We start from the raw sequence: 17432 nt of genomic DNA on the forward strand, positions 1-17432 counted from the left end.
TGAAAAATAAAGTGTGTTTTTGAATGTGTGATGGATGATGGAAAGGAAGATCAGATTTTAAATATGATATGCAGCATACACAATTGCAAGTGAACAGGATTGCAGGGAGGAAAAGATCATGCAAGATCTTAGAGGTGAGATGATTTTTCTGATTTGAAATTTGAAAATGCAGTTTATGGTTGCAGAGAAGATGATGGCAGTGAACCTGGCATTCAGCTAAAGGCTGAATAAGGAGGAAAATTGCAGCATCCTAACGAAGAAGGTGAGTTGAAGAGATAGCCTGAAGAGAGCAGAGAGAGTACTCGAAAGGTTCCATAGGCAATGCACCAAGTACTTACCAAAAGACTGAGTGAATAGAGCTTGGTGAGGTAAGTGGCAGTAGAAGAGATTGTTGTCGTAGAGGCTAGTACACTCATGGTGAGTGAGAAACTCATGAAGGAAATGATCATGGAGAATCAAAGAAGAGGTTCAGAGGAATGCCACAACAGTAGGATGAGTGATGAGGTTAGAGAAAGAGAGATTGCAGTAATGAAAGTACAATTGCAGGTACTAGAGGAATCGCTGCAAGAGTAGAAAAATCAAAATAGAGGTTGGATCTTTCCACAGAAGGGAAAGAGAATGATTTGGCGACAATTGCAGAGGAGGTTGAGGCAAATTGTGATTGCCTTGTTGAAAAAGGAACTTAGAGTTTTTGAACCAGAGATGGAATTTGAAGATTCCACACGCAGATTTGTTTAGAAGGATGTGTTGGAGGGAGCAGTCAAGACTGAAAAGTATTCCGGTTTTAAAACTGACAAGTTGTGTATGTTTGCAGGTACAGTACAAGGAGATGAGCAAGCTTTAGAGTTTGTTCAAGAAGAATTGAATCTGAAGGCTGTTCAAATCGATGCTGAGATAGCAAGATCTCAGAAGGAGATGAAGACGAAGGAGTCTAATCAGGATGTTGATGCAGAAAGAGAAGGACTAGCTGATGATTGGTCAAGCATTGGTGAAGGTATGGAAAATCGTGTGAAGTTTCCAAGTTCTACTCCTAATGAAGTTGTTGAATTGCATAGGAAACTAGATCTCCAGAGAAGAGAGTTGGAGAGACAAAGGACTTTTGTGCATGATAATTTGCTGAGGAAGCAAGGCAGGAAAGTTCTCATGAATGACATTTATGGAGCAGATGATGGTAAGAAGGAGAGACTGGCTGATAGTCTCATGGTGAATACAAATCAGCATACTGATGTGCTGACAAAAGAGTTGGAAAGGAACTTAGAGCAACATACTGAAGTGTTTCCAGGGAAAGCTGAGGAGAAAGTCAGTATAGATTTTCTGAGTCTTAAAGAAGACTTAGAGCTGCGGATGACTGAATCTACAAGTGAGACCGTTGCGTCTTGTGATTTTGATGCTGAGAATTTGATTGTGTTTACAGGTGAGAAAGAAGACAGTTTATCATTTGGAATTGTCTTGGATGGAGGAGAACAGTTGCAGAAAGAAGATGAGACAATCATGTCTCATAAGCAGAGGCTTGTTACCGTGGGTGACAAGAAAGAGTTGGCTTGTTTGTATAGCCAAGAGAAGACTGGTGGACGAAGTTTTGGAGCTGCTACAGTGTTTGCAAATCTTGAAGAGGATGGAAAATTTCTGAAGATTGTCGAAGGGGAAGATGGAGATTATGCTGGAGTTAATTTGCAGCATGTTAATGAAACACTGAAATGGTTGCTGGAACCAGAGAAAGAAATTGCAGATGAAATTGCAGATGATGAGCAAAGGAATGTTGCAGAGGGACAGGAAGTTTGGGAGGCCACAACATCCATAGTGACAACTAGAACAACATGTGGGACGACATTTATGGTGACAGCAGAGGCAACACCGATAGCAGTAACATCTATGGGGGCGCTAAAGCCTTATGGTTTTTATTCTAACAATTGTTTTGTGAATTCAGGTTTTATTGAAGATGCTGGAGAAAGTCTGTTAGACAGAGAAATTGAACTGATGAGGCGGATGATGATGAAATAATCTCGAAAGAGGCCAGCAGTAGTAAAACAAAGGAGAAGCAGCAAAAGAAAGACAGCAAAATATTGTGAGAGCACATCCAGTGGAGCAATGCAACATAAAGTGTGGAAACCGGGAGAAGAACATCAAAAAGAAGCAGTGGCAAGTGAAGTATTGCAGCACAAAGGCGAAAGACTTGAGGAACAAACAACAACAGCAGTAATCAAGGACAGATTATCAAACCAAGTATGGAATCCAGGAGGACACAGGCATGAAATGCATGATCGGGAGATCATGGTTAATTTAAACTTTGGGAGTCTGATGCAGGAGCATCTAGACCCAGCCAGCAATGTGATGGAATGGTCACATGTTGTGGCTAAACAAAGCAAAAATTCATTGACTATTTGGACGAATTCGATTTTACTGAGGAGGATAAACTTCTCAAATAAGTTTGTTATTGTAATAAATGAGAATTGTCTTATTTTAGATTAGTGATAAGATTGTTTGTATAGGTGTGTTGAGAAGCTAGGAAATAGCAGATTTCTGTTATTATTCCTAAAAACAGAAGATTGCGTTAAGAGCGAGAGAATGATGGAGAGGTTTTTTATATATGGAACGAGTGGAGTTAGATCAGCAAGGGGGTATTTGTGTGGATCGAGGGATTTTTTTTAGGGTGATTTGTTAGAGATACTTTTTGTGTAGTTTTGAGTGTAGAGCGAAAGCTCGAATAGGTTTTTTGTGTCTTGGAGTGGTGTGAGAATTTGGTTTAAATGTGTGAACTGTATTATATGTATAACAGAGATTTTTCTTATGTAAATGGCTTAAGGCGAGATCTGTTCTTTCATATGCCATGAATAAAACTAAGATTGTGCGTATCAATGTATGATGAGTGTAATGCTGGACGCGCTGTTTTCTTTGTACAAGAGTTGAAGTTGTTACGACTTGAATGTTTATTTAATCTGTAATATTTCTGAGTTCATTGCAAAACTGGCACTGGCAAATTGTATGAATTGGGAATTCATGAAAACAAAGAATATGTGAAGTAAAGCTTTATTGGAGCCTTGAAGCTGAGATTAAAGTTATATTAAGTTATTGAGTCCGATAACTATTGGGTCGAATTGGGTGAAATTCTTATCACATCACAACAGAGATCTGTTTAAATTCATTGTGTGTAACAGTAAATGGGACCCGAAATGATACAAGTCTGGTTTAAAGTGAATTGGGGCAAATTGATATCGCCAAGATCTCAGAAGATAACGTTGAAACATAGCCATCACAAATTTCTGTTAGACTTCGTATCGAGTTATGGAAAGCTATCAACAGGCCGACAATGACACTAATTATAGTGAATGTAATCCCCGCTTGAGATCATCTCGGCGTGCATTGGAGGGTGGAGCGATTTAGAGTTTTGCAAGTTGTATAGTTATCATCGGAGTGGAAGAGATTGTATATCACACCATATCGCCATAAAGATGGAAGCGAAGGTTATAAATCAATTTTACATTGAGTCGGTTCCAGAGTTATTGCATCGGCGATGTTAATTCTGCGATAAGCACGTGACATATCACTCCAGTGAACGACGATCTCAAAGAGTTATCGCATCGGTGTACAGTGAGGAATTGACATTTGAAGAGTTTGCAAATTGATTCGACATCAATAGATTCTGGGTGTTTGACATCTGTATAAATCAAACTGCTATGAGAACGTTTAACGCTAGTGTAAATGAAAGATTGCATGTTGTTGAAAATTGAGACTGTTGAGGATCGACATGTAGACCTTATGACAAGCGCCAGCAGTGTATTTACATTGGAATGGGAATATGTAGAATGAAAATTAACCAAAGTCAAAGGCAGGCATTCAAAGATCCAGTGGTCGAATCCCAGGGTGGTTATTGAGAGAGAGAAGTTGCAGCTGTTCTGGTGACTTGTGGCGAGATATTTCCGTGATTTCTTAGATGAAGGACCGGAGTTATAAAGCCTTGACAGGTGATGTGAAGAGTTCGAGTCCCGAGATCTTGATAGTTAGGCTCTGATCTATGCATCGGTGTACCTCAGATCTGGAGCGCTAGCAGGGGAAAGGGCGCGTAAACAGATTTAGTATCTTGGCAAGATTGAAATGAAGAAGCAAAGACACGATAATATATTGTAGACAAATGTTATTGGTGATGTTGCGTGAAGGATTTGTTTGAAACAATGTCAAGTTGAAATCATGGACACATTGGTTTTATTAACTTTTGATTATATAAAAGTGAAGTTGTGAGATTGCTGGTGTATGGGTAAGCTGAAGAGTTTCCGCATGTACTGTGGAAATTAACAGATATCTAAGTTAAATTGATCAATAGTTGGAAGTGGATGTTTTAGTTGCATGATTGTTGGGAATCCTGGGTATGTGCAGGGTTGGTCCTGCATCACCTATAAGTACTATAGTTGTTGGTGATCAATGTGGATTATTGTCTCCTCTCCCTTAAAATAGTGTTTCCACTTCTTAATAGCTTGTACCAATGCATAGAGGTCCTTGTCATAGGTATGGTAGTTGAGAACCACCCCATGAAATAATTTAGAATAATATCATACAAGCCTTCCTCCCTGCATCAACACTACTCCCATAACATATCCACTCATATCTAGCTCCACTTTGAAGGCTTATGCAAGTTTTCTAATGCCAAAATCTATTCTTACTAATCTTCTTCCTTAACTCCTTAAAGGCCCTCTATTGACCCTTTCCAAACTAGAAACTCTTTCATTCGCTATTATAGTGTGGAGTGGTGTTATTAGTGTTGAAAATGAGGTTATGAATTTCCTTAGGTACTATGTTGCACCAATGAAAATCCTAACCATAAAAAATTAGTAGACATTGACCACTTCATGATGGCCTCAATATTGAAAGGATCTATCTTCAACTCTCATCCACCTACCACAAATCCTAGATACACCAATTGTGAAAAATCATACTTCTTAAGATTTTTCAACAGTTGGTGTGATGGGTTTCCATTTCATTTCGTCACCTTTTTTCAAATGAGAATGCACTTCTAATCAAGGTTTTATCTGGTAATTACGTCATTTTAATGTTTATTCTTATGTATTTAGGGAATATTTTACTTCTTTGTGTTAACTATGGAAAATCATGAGAATATACTTTAGGTAGGTTGTGCAAGAGTAGTTTCTACAATACTCTGAGTGTTGTTGAAACACCTTCATGTTTTAGCAATATTCTCATATCCTATAATGTAGGTGTTGCAACAACAATCTACTACTCCAACTCCCATAAGTTGTAGCAACATCACTAAGACCCACTACTATAACACTCATGTCTTGTTGCAACTCCCTCAAGAATATTATCACAACACCAATATAACTCAAAAGCATGCTACAACACATTCATCACTGTAATTTCCATGTTGCAATATGCCCTAAAAGAAGTGTTGTAACACACTTAGCTTGTTGTTACAAATCGATTGTCCTGCACTGTAATTTTCCTAGAATTTAATGTTGTAATTCACCTGAACTCTAATGCTACAACTTGCTTGAGATTGGAAGTGGCATGAAGTTTAGTGCTACAACTCACTTCGAGAACATTTCTACAACTCTTTAATAGTTAGTCGTTGGACATAATTATTGCAACTACCAAGCAGTTGGAACAACTCAACGGTTGGTTGACCTCCAGTTCTCGGCAATTGATTTCCCAAAAACTTGTGCACCCAACCAATGAAAGTAGTAGTGGTCAAGGATCATCCAACAAAGGTAAGATGAGAAAATCAGAAAAGCAACCCATCTGTCACTTGTCACGCGGTTGATAAATTCATTGTTGTCTTATCTTCTATTTATTTTTCAGAAATCATTGTAACAGAGGGAAACAATTTTAAAATATGAAGATTTCCATGGATGTCCCTCGATTTCGTAGATAAATTTGGTTAGTAATTAATATGTATAAAATCCCATCTCTACTTAAGCCCTGAGGAAATAAGAATAGAGGAAGAGAAACTTTGTTTGTAATTGACATTTCAAGTACCTAATATGATCTTGTGTTTCATATTTGTTTCATATGTTTAAATGGTGTGGTAATTAATTAGTGTTTTGTTGCTTTTATAACCAGACCCTTGCCTAAGGGGATAGGGCCCCCTCCTTAGGCATGAATTATTTATAACTATATAATTTAGTTCCAATACTTCTTCACATTTCAATTAGTTTAGTAGTTGTTTTGTTTTATTACATTGTTGCAACTCACTAACTAAACAAGAACTCATACCTTTTTTAATTTTACATTTAATTACTTTACCCCCTATATAAAGTTGATGTAAAATTAAGGTGGAAATTGAATCAATAAACCACATGTCTCCCTCACAATCAAAAGTGAAAATATAAGAAAAAATATATTTTATTTTATTTTATTTTTTTATCAGATATAAAATTATGTTATTTATAACTCAATAAAATGTATGTTTTTGTTTTAAAGGTTACATGTCATATTAAAAAAAAAAATTGTTATTAATGTATTTTTTTTAGAGGTTACATGTAAGTTGAACATATAATGAATTACACACCATATTGTATCAATAACACTATTTTTACCTTTCATTTGTCAACTCCATATTAAGGAGTGAAGGAACTACATATATCCCTTATAATAAAAAGTAAATTAAAATAATAAAAAAATGTAAATATTTTAAATTTATTTTAATATGATATGAATATTATGGTTCTTAATTGAAAAAATTGTTTTCAATTTTATTAATAAAAATAAAATTGCAATATAACAAATTGAATTGAATAGATTTTTCATTCTTATTAGTTTTTTACTTTTTAATAATTTGTATTCTTATTTTTCTTTTTTACTATCTTAGAAATTATTTTTAATTTAAATGGGACCTTGTACATCTCCCTTATATTGGGCTATAAAATGAGCCTATAAATGCAATATTTGTTTCTTGAAAAATAGTGTTTGTAATTTTATTAATAAAAAATACAATATAACATATTGAATTGAATAGATTTTTTATTTTTATTATTTTTTTAATTGAACTAAATCATGATTTATTATTATTATTATTATTATCATTTAATACTTCATTTTATTGATTGTACAACATTTTTTTATACTCATTTATGACCACTACAACATCTTCCCCATATTGAACCAACATTTAAATGTTTACACACATTTATGGAAACTACAACACCTCCCCCACAACCACTATATCATCTACCCAATATTGAAATAACATTTAAATGTTGACACTCAGTTATAGACACTACAACATCTCCCACATATTGGGTTTTAGAGCTCGTCTTGACGAAAAAATGTTTACACTCATTTATGGATACTACAACATCTCTCACTATAGATCACCTCTCGACGCAACTAATGCATGTCCATTTTGACCTCAAATATATGATGAGCTAAAGGATCAAATCCATGAAGATGAAAAACTTTTATAAAATGAGAAAACTTAAGAATAGTATAGATCTATGTTAACCACACATCCAGCAAGAGTCAAGAGGGATCAAATCACTTGAGACGTTAACCATTTTATAGTGAAAAACTTTAAAAATTAGCACCTCCAAGTACTGCATCCGTCTATGTGTGTGTGTGTGTGTGTGTGTGTGTGTTATGAAACTAGCTCACAAAAAGATAGAAAAGATAGATCAATGCCTTATAATTCACCCTCTTTGAGGGGGTAACCTCCTTTACATTACATAAATGAACAATTCTTGGATGATTCAAATGACAAAACCTCCTTTCTATATATAGGAGTTTAAGCGGTCACAATATAACCAAGCTGACCTAACAATAATAATATAAAGGCACAAAAATAACAATAGTGGGATTATATGGGACACAATAATAACAATATGGGGACAATAGGGGCACAATAATAGCAATAAGGGATACAATGAAAATAGTAATGGGGGAATCACTAGTTTTATAGGGACCTAACATTCCCCTCTCCTTCAAAAAGGTGTTGTCATCAACGCTTGAGTAGTTCTAGATGCTTCTATATAAAAGTCTTATCATCCCATGTGGAATCTTCAACAGGTAAGTTCTTCCACTTGATGAGATATTTCGAAATTGATTGATTTCAAAGTTGTTGATTTCTTGTTTCTTTCACTGCTTCAGGTTCCAACATGATTTTTCCTTCCTCATCAAGTTCCAGCAATATTGTTTGAACTGGAATCTTGTCACCTATAACCTTCTTTAAGCATGAAGCATGGAAAACCGAGTGCACTCGGGAAGCTGCAGGAAGCTCCAATTTGTATGCCATAGTACCTATCTTTTGCAACACCTTGTACATACCATAAAACTTTGGTGATAATTTATTATCCTTCTTAGCTTGCTTGAGGGACATTTGTTTATATGGTTGTAGCCATAGGAATACCCAATCACCTACATCAAAACTTCTTTCGTTGCGATGTTGATCTACCTGTTGTTTCATTCTATTTTGTGCCAAGGTGAGGTTATCCTTTAAGAGTTGGAGAACTTGTTGCTAATGCTCAATGTGATATTCCACTGCTTGAACCTTAGAATTTTATCTTAAATATGATGTGATGGATGGTGGATGATATCCATAAAGTGCCATAAATGGGGTCATTTTTGTTGCAGTATGGAAGGAAGTGTTATACCACCATTCAGCTAGAGGCAACCATTTGACCCATTGTGTTTGTTTATTAGTTGCAAAGAAACGAAGATATCCTTCCAAACATTTGTTTACTATCTCAATTTTCCCATCAGATTGAGTATGATAAGATGAGCTATGAGCTAACTAAGTACCAAGACAAGAAAATAATTATGTCCAAAAGTTTCCAGTGAAAATGGGATCCCTGTCGCTTGCAATAATCTTTGGGTTTCCATGTAGCTTTTGATTGTTTCCATAAATGCAGTAGAAATTGTACTCTCTTTAAATGGATGAGATAATGCACAAAAGTGTGCATATTTGGTAAGTCTGTCAACTACCACCATGATAACACTCTTTCCTTCGGACTTGGTAAATGTGTGATAACATCCATTGAAACCTCCTCCCAAGGTTGGCTTGGAATGGATAAAGGTTGTAATAGTCTAGGGTCTTAATTCTTTCAACTTTATTTTGTTGGCAAACCAAACATTATACCACAATCTTTTTAATATCCGATTTAAGGCCATCCCAAAAAAAAATCCTTCTTAACCCTGTGGTAGGGTTTTAGAAATCCTGAGTGCCCTCCTAAGGGATAGGTGTGCAATTCCCTAAGAATATTTTATTTGAGTTGGGAATTCTTACATAGGTATAACCGATCCTTGTACCATAATGAATCATTTTTCTAGATAAATGTATTAGATGTACTGGGATCTTGTTGTATCTTTTGAATGAGTTCCCACACTTCCTCATCATTCTTCCATTCATCCCTTGCTTCGTTTATCCAATCTGGTTGGATAATAGAAGTGGCACAAAGAAATGCTTCCACATCCTCATCCTTTCTTGAGAGTGCATCTACCACAACATTTTGCTTCCCTTTTTTGTAGATGATTTCAAATTCATAGCCCAACATATTTGTGACCCATTTTTGCTACTCTTCTGAAGATAATCTTTGTTCTAAAAAATATTTAAGACTATCATGATCTGTTTTTACCTTGAAGTGTCTTCCCATTAGGTATGTTCGCCATTTCTTAAGTGCATGTAGTATTGCCAGCATTTCCTTCTCATAAATAGCTTTGTGTAAATACTTTCCTTTGATTGGACAAATTTCAAAAGCAATGGGTCTTTCTTCTTGCATTAAAATAGCACCAATTCCATTTTCCGAGGCATCACATTCCACAATAAAGGTTTTTGTGAAGTCTAGTGTAGCTAAGATTGGTGCTTCGCACATTGCCTCTTTAAGATGTTCAAAAGCCTTCGTTGCTTCTAGAGTCCATGAGAATGCATCTTTTTTCAATAATCTTGAACTAGAGGTGCTGCTATTCTCCCATAATTCTTAACAAACTTGTGATAATACCCTTTCAAATTGAGAAATCCCTGTAGATGCTTTATGGATGTGGGGATTTTCCATTCCTTAATGGTTTTAATTTTACTAGGGTCTACCTTAACACCTTCATGAGATACAATATGACCCAGATATTCCACCTCTTGTATTCCAAAGAAACATTTGGAGATTTTTGCATATGATTTTTCTCCTCCAATAATTTGAGCACCATGTCAACATGTTGGACATGATCCTTCCAAGACTTGTTGTAGATTAGTATATCATCAAAAAATACTAACACCAATTTTCTAAGGAAGGGCTTGAAAATAGAATTCATCAAACCTTGAAATGTATAAGGTGCATTAGTAAGGGAAAAGGGCATGACCAAAAATTCATAATGATCCTCATGAGTTCTAAATGTTGTTTTTGGAATGTCTCCAATCTTCTTTTGATTTGGTGAGATCCTGAACAAAGATCCGACTTGGTGAAGTAAATTGATCCATGCAATTCATCCAATAATTCATCAATGATAGGAATGGGAAATTTATCTTTAATAGTGATCTTGTTGAGCTCCCTATAATCTGGACACATGTGCCATGATCCATCCTTCTTGTGAACCAATAATACTGGAGCAAAGAAAGAACTTTGACTAGGTTGAATTATACTAGCCTCTAGCATTTCTGCAACCATACATTCAATTTCACTCTTTTGGACATAGGGATATCTGTAAGGCCTGATGTTTGGAGGAACACTTCTTGGAATCAAATTGATAGCATGATCATAATCACGAATAGGTGGGATGCCTTTGGGAGTCTCAAATACCTTGGAATGATCATCCAAGACTTTTTGGAGATCTGGAGAAATGGATGATTTCAATGTGGGAACCTCCAGTTAACATAATTGTGTAATTATGCCTTGTTTTTCTTTCTTTAGAAGCTTTGTCATTCTGTTAGAGCTTATTATATTTCCTGATTTCCCTGTGATACCCCTTAATTCAACTTCCTTTCCTTTTGAAGAGAATTTCATGAAAAGTTCTTGAAAATTAAAAGCTAGTGTACCCAAGTATTGTAGCCATTGAACTCCTAGTACAACATGAGCACCACCCATTGGAATGGAAATCATTGGGCTATTCAATACATATTCTCCCATGCATATATTGATATTATGGCACTTTCCTGAGCAATTTATGGTTCCTTCACTTGCAACCAACACTTGACACTCTGGTGCTGGATATAGGAATAAATTCAATTCCTTGGCTATCTTACAATGAATAACATTATGGGTAATTCCTGAATCAATCAACACTATTGCCTTTTTCTTCTTGATATGCCCTTCTATCTTGATAGTTTTAGGAGTGGTAATTCTAGCCAATGCATTACAAGATATGGTCATATTCATTTCTTCTTTTTCTATGGTTTTTTCGTATTGTATATCCTCTTCTTTTGATGTTTCTTGTTCCTTTTCTTCCTGCTCTTCACAATCTATGTAAAATAATTTCTTCTCGGCACACTTATGACCTTTAGTGTATTTTCTATCACAACTATAACAAAGCCCTTTCGCTCTTTTTTCTTCCAATTGTTGTGGTGTCAACCTTGTAGGTTACGGATGGCTAGGGGTAGCAACACTTCCATCTTTATGATTGTGAGTGGTAGGCTTCCTTGTTGCCATAATTTTACTTTCCATTTTTCTTTCCAACCTTAATTCCTTCTCCAAAGAATTTGGTTCCCAAAGGCGAACCTCATGTTGGATGTTATCCTTTTAAGTCCCTATGAACACATCAATCCTATGCTCCTCTGGAATATATTTTACCCTTATATTCAATTTTTAGAAGTACTCAATGTGCTCCATCATTGAACCCTTTTGTTTGAGATTTATCAATTAGCTTAAAAAAGTGTTGCTTTCTGTATCCTCATAATGTGCTATCATTTCATCCGTAAAAATAGCCCAAGTGACAATTTTTTTACGAGAGAAAATCCATCGATACCATACAAAATGATTTGGTTCCAAATATAAAGTTGTAATGTGTACCTTTTGTGTGTTTTGCACATTATGGAGATCGAAAAATTGCTCCATTTGTAGTATCCATATTCCAGGATCCTTGTCATCAAGCTTCCTCATATCGATCTTTGGCACATAGTGGTTCTTTGATCCAATGTTAGAGTCTATGAAATCATGATTAACATTTATTTTTTTCTCATCTTAAGTTTCCTTTACTACCCTTTCACCATCAGTAAGAATTTCTTGTAGAAACTTTGTCAAATCTATCTTCAAATATTCCATGGCTGTCTTCAAATCTGTCTTCAAATATGTCTCCAAATCGTCCATCTTAGCTTCCATGCCATCCATCTTAGCTTCCACATCATCCATCTTAGATTCTACGCCTTTCTTTAAACCATCCATCTTAGCTTCCATGCCTTTCTTTAAACCATCCATCTTAGATTCCACGCCATACATCTTAGCATCTACGTCTTTCTTTAAATCATCCATCTTAGCTTCTGTTACTTTTTGTGTGAGTGACATTTGTTGCACTTGGTCTCATAATTTTGATATATCATGTTGCATTTCTTCCTCTTCTTCATGAGTCATGCTAGAGCTTTCAGGTTTCTTACTAGGTGTTTCCATTTTCTTTCTTCAGGGCATCAATTACCAATAATAATGCTTCACTATGCCCTTTGAATTCCTTCAAACTAATTTTTCAACCAATCTTATGCAAGAATTTTAAAAAAACTACACACCTTTTTTTCACTTTGTAGGAGCTTGATATTGAATCTGATGTATTTCTGTAATTTTGGATCTCCAAGGTCTGAAATTTCTTCCTATAGTAACCCTCTGAGAAATATATCTAACTCCACAAATCTAATAAATATTGGATTCTCCAATGAAGAGTTATGCCAAATCTCCCACGATGACCTGAGTATATACTTTTTCAGTAGAGCTAACTTGTACGACATTCCGCAGGTCACTTTTTCAACCTTAGGTTCTAAAAATGGTACCCAAAAAACTACAGTCTATCCTATTTATACAACTTCTTACCAGAATTCAATGTGATATCCAGAGAAAAATTTATGACAATTTTCCCAAGGTGACATGTTTGGAATGTAATTTGAAAGTCTGCAAAAGCCCTAACTTCCTCAGATTATATCTCTGTAATTGTAGCAAGACAGGATTAGAAATTCAAAGCCGCGGTTCAGACCAAATTCTTCTCAAATGGTTTTTTGTTTAGATTCTAAAACTTCGTAGAGAAATAGTTATAGCGAAAATTCCTCGATGACCTCTTTTAGATGAAATTCTGGAGCTTGCAACAACCCTAACTTACTCAGATCATATCTCTGACAATATAGCAAGACAAGATATGAAATTCAGATTCGAGGTTCAGCAATATTTCGCCTCAAATGCGTTTTTTTCGCTTCTGAAACGTTGCAGAAAAAAGTTATAGCGAAAATTCCACGATGACTTGTTTGGAGCAGCAAAACCCTAGAATCGAAAGATCTAATACCAAATTTTATGAAACCGGCTCACAAAAAGATAGAAAAGATAGATCAACGTCTTATAATTCAGCGTTTTCGAGGGGACAACCTCATTTACATTACACAAATGAACGATTCTTGGATGATTCGAATGACAAAACCTCCTTTCTATATATAGGAGTCTAAGGGGTCACAATACAACCAAGCCGACCTAACAGTAATAATATAAAGGCACAAAAATAACAATAGTGGGATTATATGGGGCACAATAATAAAAATATGGGGACAATAGGGGCACAAAAATAACAATAAGGGATACAATGACAATAGTAATGGGGGAATCACTAGTATTATAGGGACCTAACAATATATATATATATATATATATATATAGAGAGAGAGAGAGAGAGAGAGAGAGAGAGAGAAATTTTCACTTAATATTGATCGTAACAACATTGCCATTAGTTTTTAACATTGATTTTAAATTGAAAATATATAGTTGTGATGAAGAGATTCTCCCACACATTAATTATTAGCTAGGGTAAAATCATATTGTGAAAGGCTTACAATATTCTAAGATATTGCACATGGTTTTATATATTCAAATATGATACATGATATAGTGTTTGGCCATTGAACTATCTCGAACCCTTTCCGCGATGAGCCACCTCGCATTTAGTTTTCTAGTTTTGCATGATTGATCTACAACTTTGAGAAGTTGGGTTTAGATTGATGGTGAGATTGGGAGAGGGTTGGTTAGATGATAACCACCCTCCTCTCCCAATGTCATTTTCCTCTCATTTTTTGGGATCCATTTTCCAAAAATCATCTCTCCAACTCTTTGAAAGAATTAGGTTTTATCATGAGTTCAAAGTTGATCATATTTGTGCCAACATGCTTTGGAAATAGGCAATTACACAGTTTAGTTCTTTTATGAAGACCTTAATTTGTAGACCAGTTACTTCCAATTTAGTTTTCTCTCCTTCTTGTTTTACAATCGTTTACCCTAGCCTCTTAGTATTTTTCTATTGTGTTTCATAGGTTTGTTGGATGCCAAGTTTGTTGACTATTTTCATGGTGTTTTACTGTCATTCCTACTTAGTATCCCACAAAAAAAAAAATCTTCAGTGGAATCCTCCAACCTTCTCCTGCTACTGGTATAATTTTATATTTATTTTGTAATTTATTTCCTCTTGGTTCTCTGTTAATTTATATGACATACTCCAAGTGGTGAGATTCCTTCGGGTGCATTAATGGAGGAATTCCAAAGGACTAAGTCACTATCTCGAGTGACCCTCCATCCAAATACCTATTTTATCATTTATTATAGTCACTTTGTAGTTTTTCAGCGAACCTTAACCACTTCCTTTGTTCTGGTTTTTTCTTTGATAGTTTAGTCTTCTGTTGTTGACTCAGACATTTTAAATTGGAAGGAAATCATTGTTTATTTAGGATCCTTTTTTAATTTTTTATTCTCTGTTATTTTCCAAGATCAAAAGGACTACACCCAAATGGGGTTTTATATTAGGGTATTAAAATTACACTGCTTGGATTCATTGATTTATCTTGTCAGGAACTATGGTTTTAGTGGCTAGTCCCTAGGGTTAATGCCTGACATACAGAACCATTTTGCAAAACTGGATTTATTTCATGTAAACACAATGGCACCTCCAGATACAACCTATGCTTCTTATCCAATAATTTTTCATTTACTTATATATTGATTCTTATTTATTTATGTTAATGGAAACATAAGTGTTTATTTACATTCCAGATTGTATTGAAAATGTAGATTATACTTCTACATATTTCACGAATTTTTCTAGAGATTTTAATAAATGTACCCTAGCCTATATATATGGTATTTTCTTATTGCTTCCAATTTAAAGGCCCACCATTATTTCCCTATGTGTAATACATTCCTTTTCCATTGAGTCGTGAAGACAACCTTGGCATCATTATTTACTAGATTAGAACCTTAGCGAAACCTTGTCTAATATTGAATTTTCTTACGATTCTATTTCTTTCATTCTTAATGATATAGTTGTATCGATGGTTGAAATCTCGGTGTGGTATTGTTTGCAATAATAAAAACGGCTATGTTCATCACCCATGTATGTATATTGTCATTTTTATGGTTTCATTGTTGACTGATAATTCATTTTGTTTGATTGATGGAGCATGATTTAGTATTGGTACTTATTAATTATAGAACCACTCAGTAGCATTCTCTTTACTTTCGACAGTTGAAAGTCTTATTAGATTGGATTATTCAGATATGTTATATTTTTCTTTAAATTTTCATTCAGAAGCATCACTTTACTAAAGTCATTGATTTCCTTTCTAATTTTTACGAGTACTTTATTTTTTAATCTTCCATGTACAACTCAATATGGTTAACATCTGATCATAATTCGATTCTAATTGTAGAATGTGTTTACTCTTATTATTGTATCTATTAGTAATTTTTTTTCTTGTATGAGACCTTACGATGAACAATTATTTTCTTCTTAAATGACTCTTCAAGTGAGATAGGGATTGATTGATCTTGGGTCATTGACTCTGTTGACCTGTCCCACAAACTAACTCGATTTATCACAAGGTTGTACCCAAATCCCAAAATTATTAATTTTCCTAGTTTCAGATATGGACTCAAGAGAAAATAGACAACATTTTATATTCACTAAATGGTCACAAATATTTTCCCCCATAGTCTTCACATTAATTTTCAATCATGGAAACATTATCTCAACAGAACATAGTTTGCATAATTTCCTAAAATAATTCATACTTTAAACACAGATGATCATAGTTCCTTAACCATTGACTAGCGCTAATAGTAAGCTTTCACAATACTTATCTATTTCTCCTTTCTTTGCTTACTCAAGCTAGCCACAAAGTCACCAATTATTCTACAAGAAAACCATATTTTTTCTTTATAACCATTATATACAAACTTGCAGAAACTTCACATTATAGTAAATACAAATAGTATTCTATGTTATGGAATTCACAAATTAAAGTAATTATATTTCTTTGGTTAGGATGGTAGGAAATTTACAGAGGATAATACCACTCCTCCCAACCAATGAGAACGACAACCACCAATTCTCCCTCCACTACAATTTTCCACTTCTATAACTATTGTTTGAAAAGGAGCTAACAAGATATGTCCAAATTCATCTTAGATTCTAACAAGTCCAGCCTAGGAACTCAAGACTCAACAAATCTGACTTTGGGATTCAACTAGCCCCAACCATATTAAGAATACCCTAACTAGCAGTGTCTTGCCTTCTCTTAACGACCTCTTTTTCAAGGGATTAATATTACTTCCTTCCCTTCTTAGTTGCCTCAGGTTCCTCTCGTACCCTCTTGGCTTCTTTTCCCACTGAGATGATTTATCTCTAGGGAAAGGAGGTAAATATCCTCTAACTATCTATTAATTGAAAACTTTTTCATTTAGTGTTTCTTCCCTATAAATTCCATGAATTTCCATAAATAATTTTTAAATAAAAATAAAATAACTTTAAACATTTAAATTTCCCGCTAGGCTTTCCACATAGCCCATGGTTTACCAAGTTACCAAGTAAAAGTAAATTATATCTTTACTTTTCACTAAGGGGTATTACATCTCCCCCCCATCAAGTAAAACACCATCCTCGTTGTTTTATTCTAACCCTTCAAAACATGATGAGATATGCTTCATTCATGAAATTTTTGTCTTCCCAAGTTGCTTTTTCCAAGCTAAAGTTCCTTCATTACAATTTAATTTGGGTGATAGCTCGCTTCCACAGTATGATTCCTCTCTGATTGAGAATAAACATAGGTTCAACCAGGAACTCTCTCTCTGCTTCGACATACATTCACAATTATCAAGATTGTCATTAGTTTCCATCAATCATTATTTAAGAACACACACACACACACACACACACACACATATATAATCATTTCAAATTCTATTACAAGCATCATCAGTTGTTATTTATGTATCTAGTAAGGGTCATCAACATGCTTCATAACCCCTCAAGGGTTAGTAGCATGCACTCAATAAGAGTTA

The sequence above is a fragment of the Pinus tabuliformis genome, chromosome 4_1 (genome assembly GCF_031772625.1).
Source record: "Pinus tabuliformis cultivar Carrire ecotype Pingquan chromosome 4_1, CPIR1, whole genome shotgun sequence".
NCBI classification, from domain to species: Eukaryota; Viridiplantae; Streptophyta; class Pinopsida; order Pinales; family Pinaceae; genus Pinus; species Pinus tabuliformis.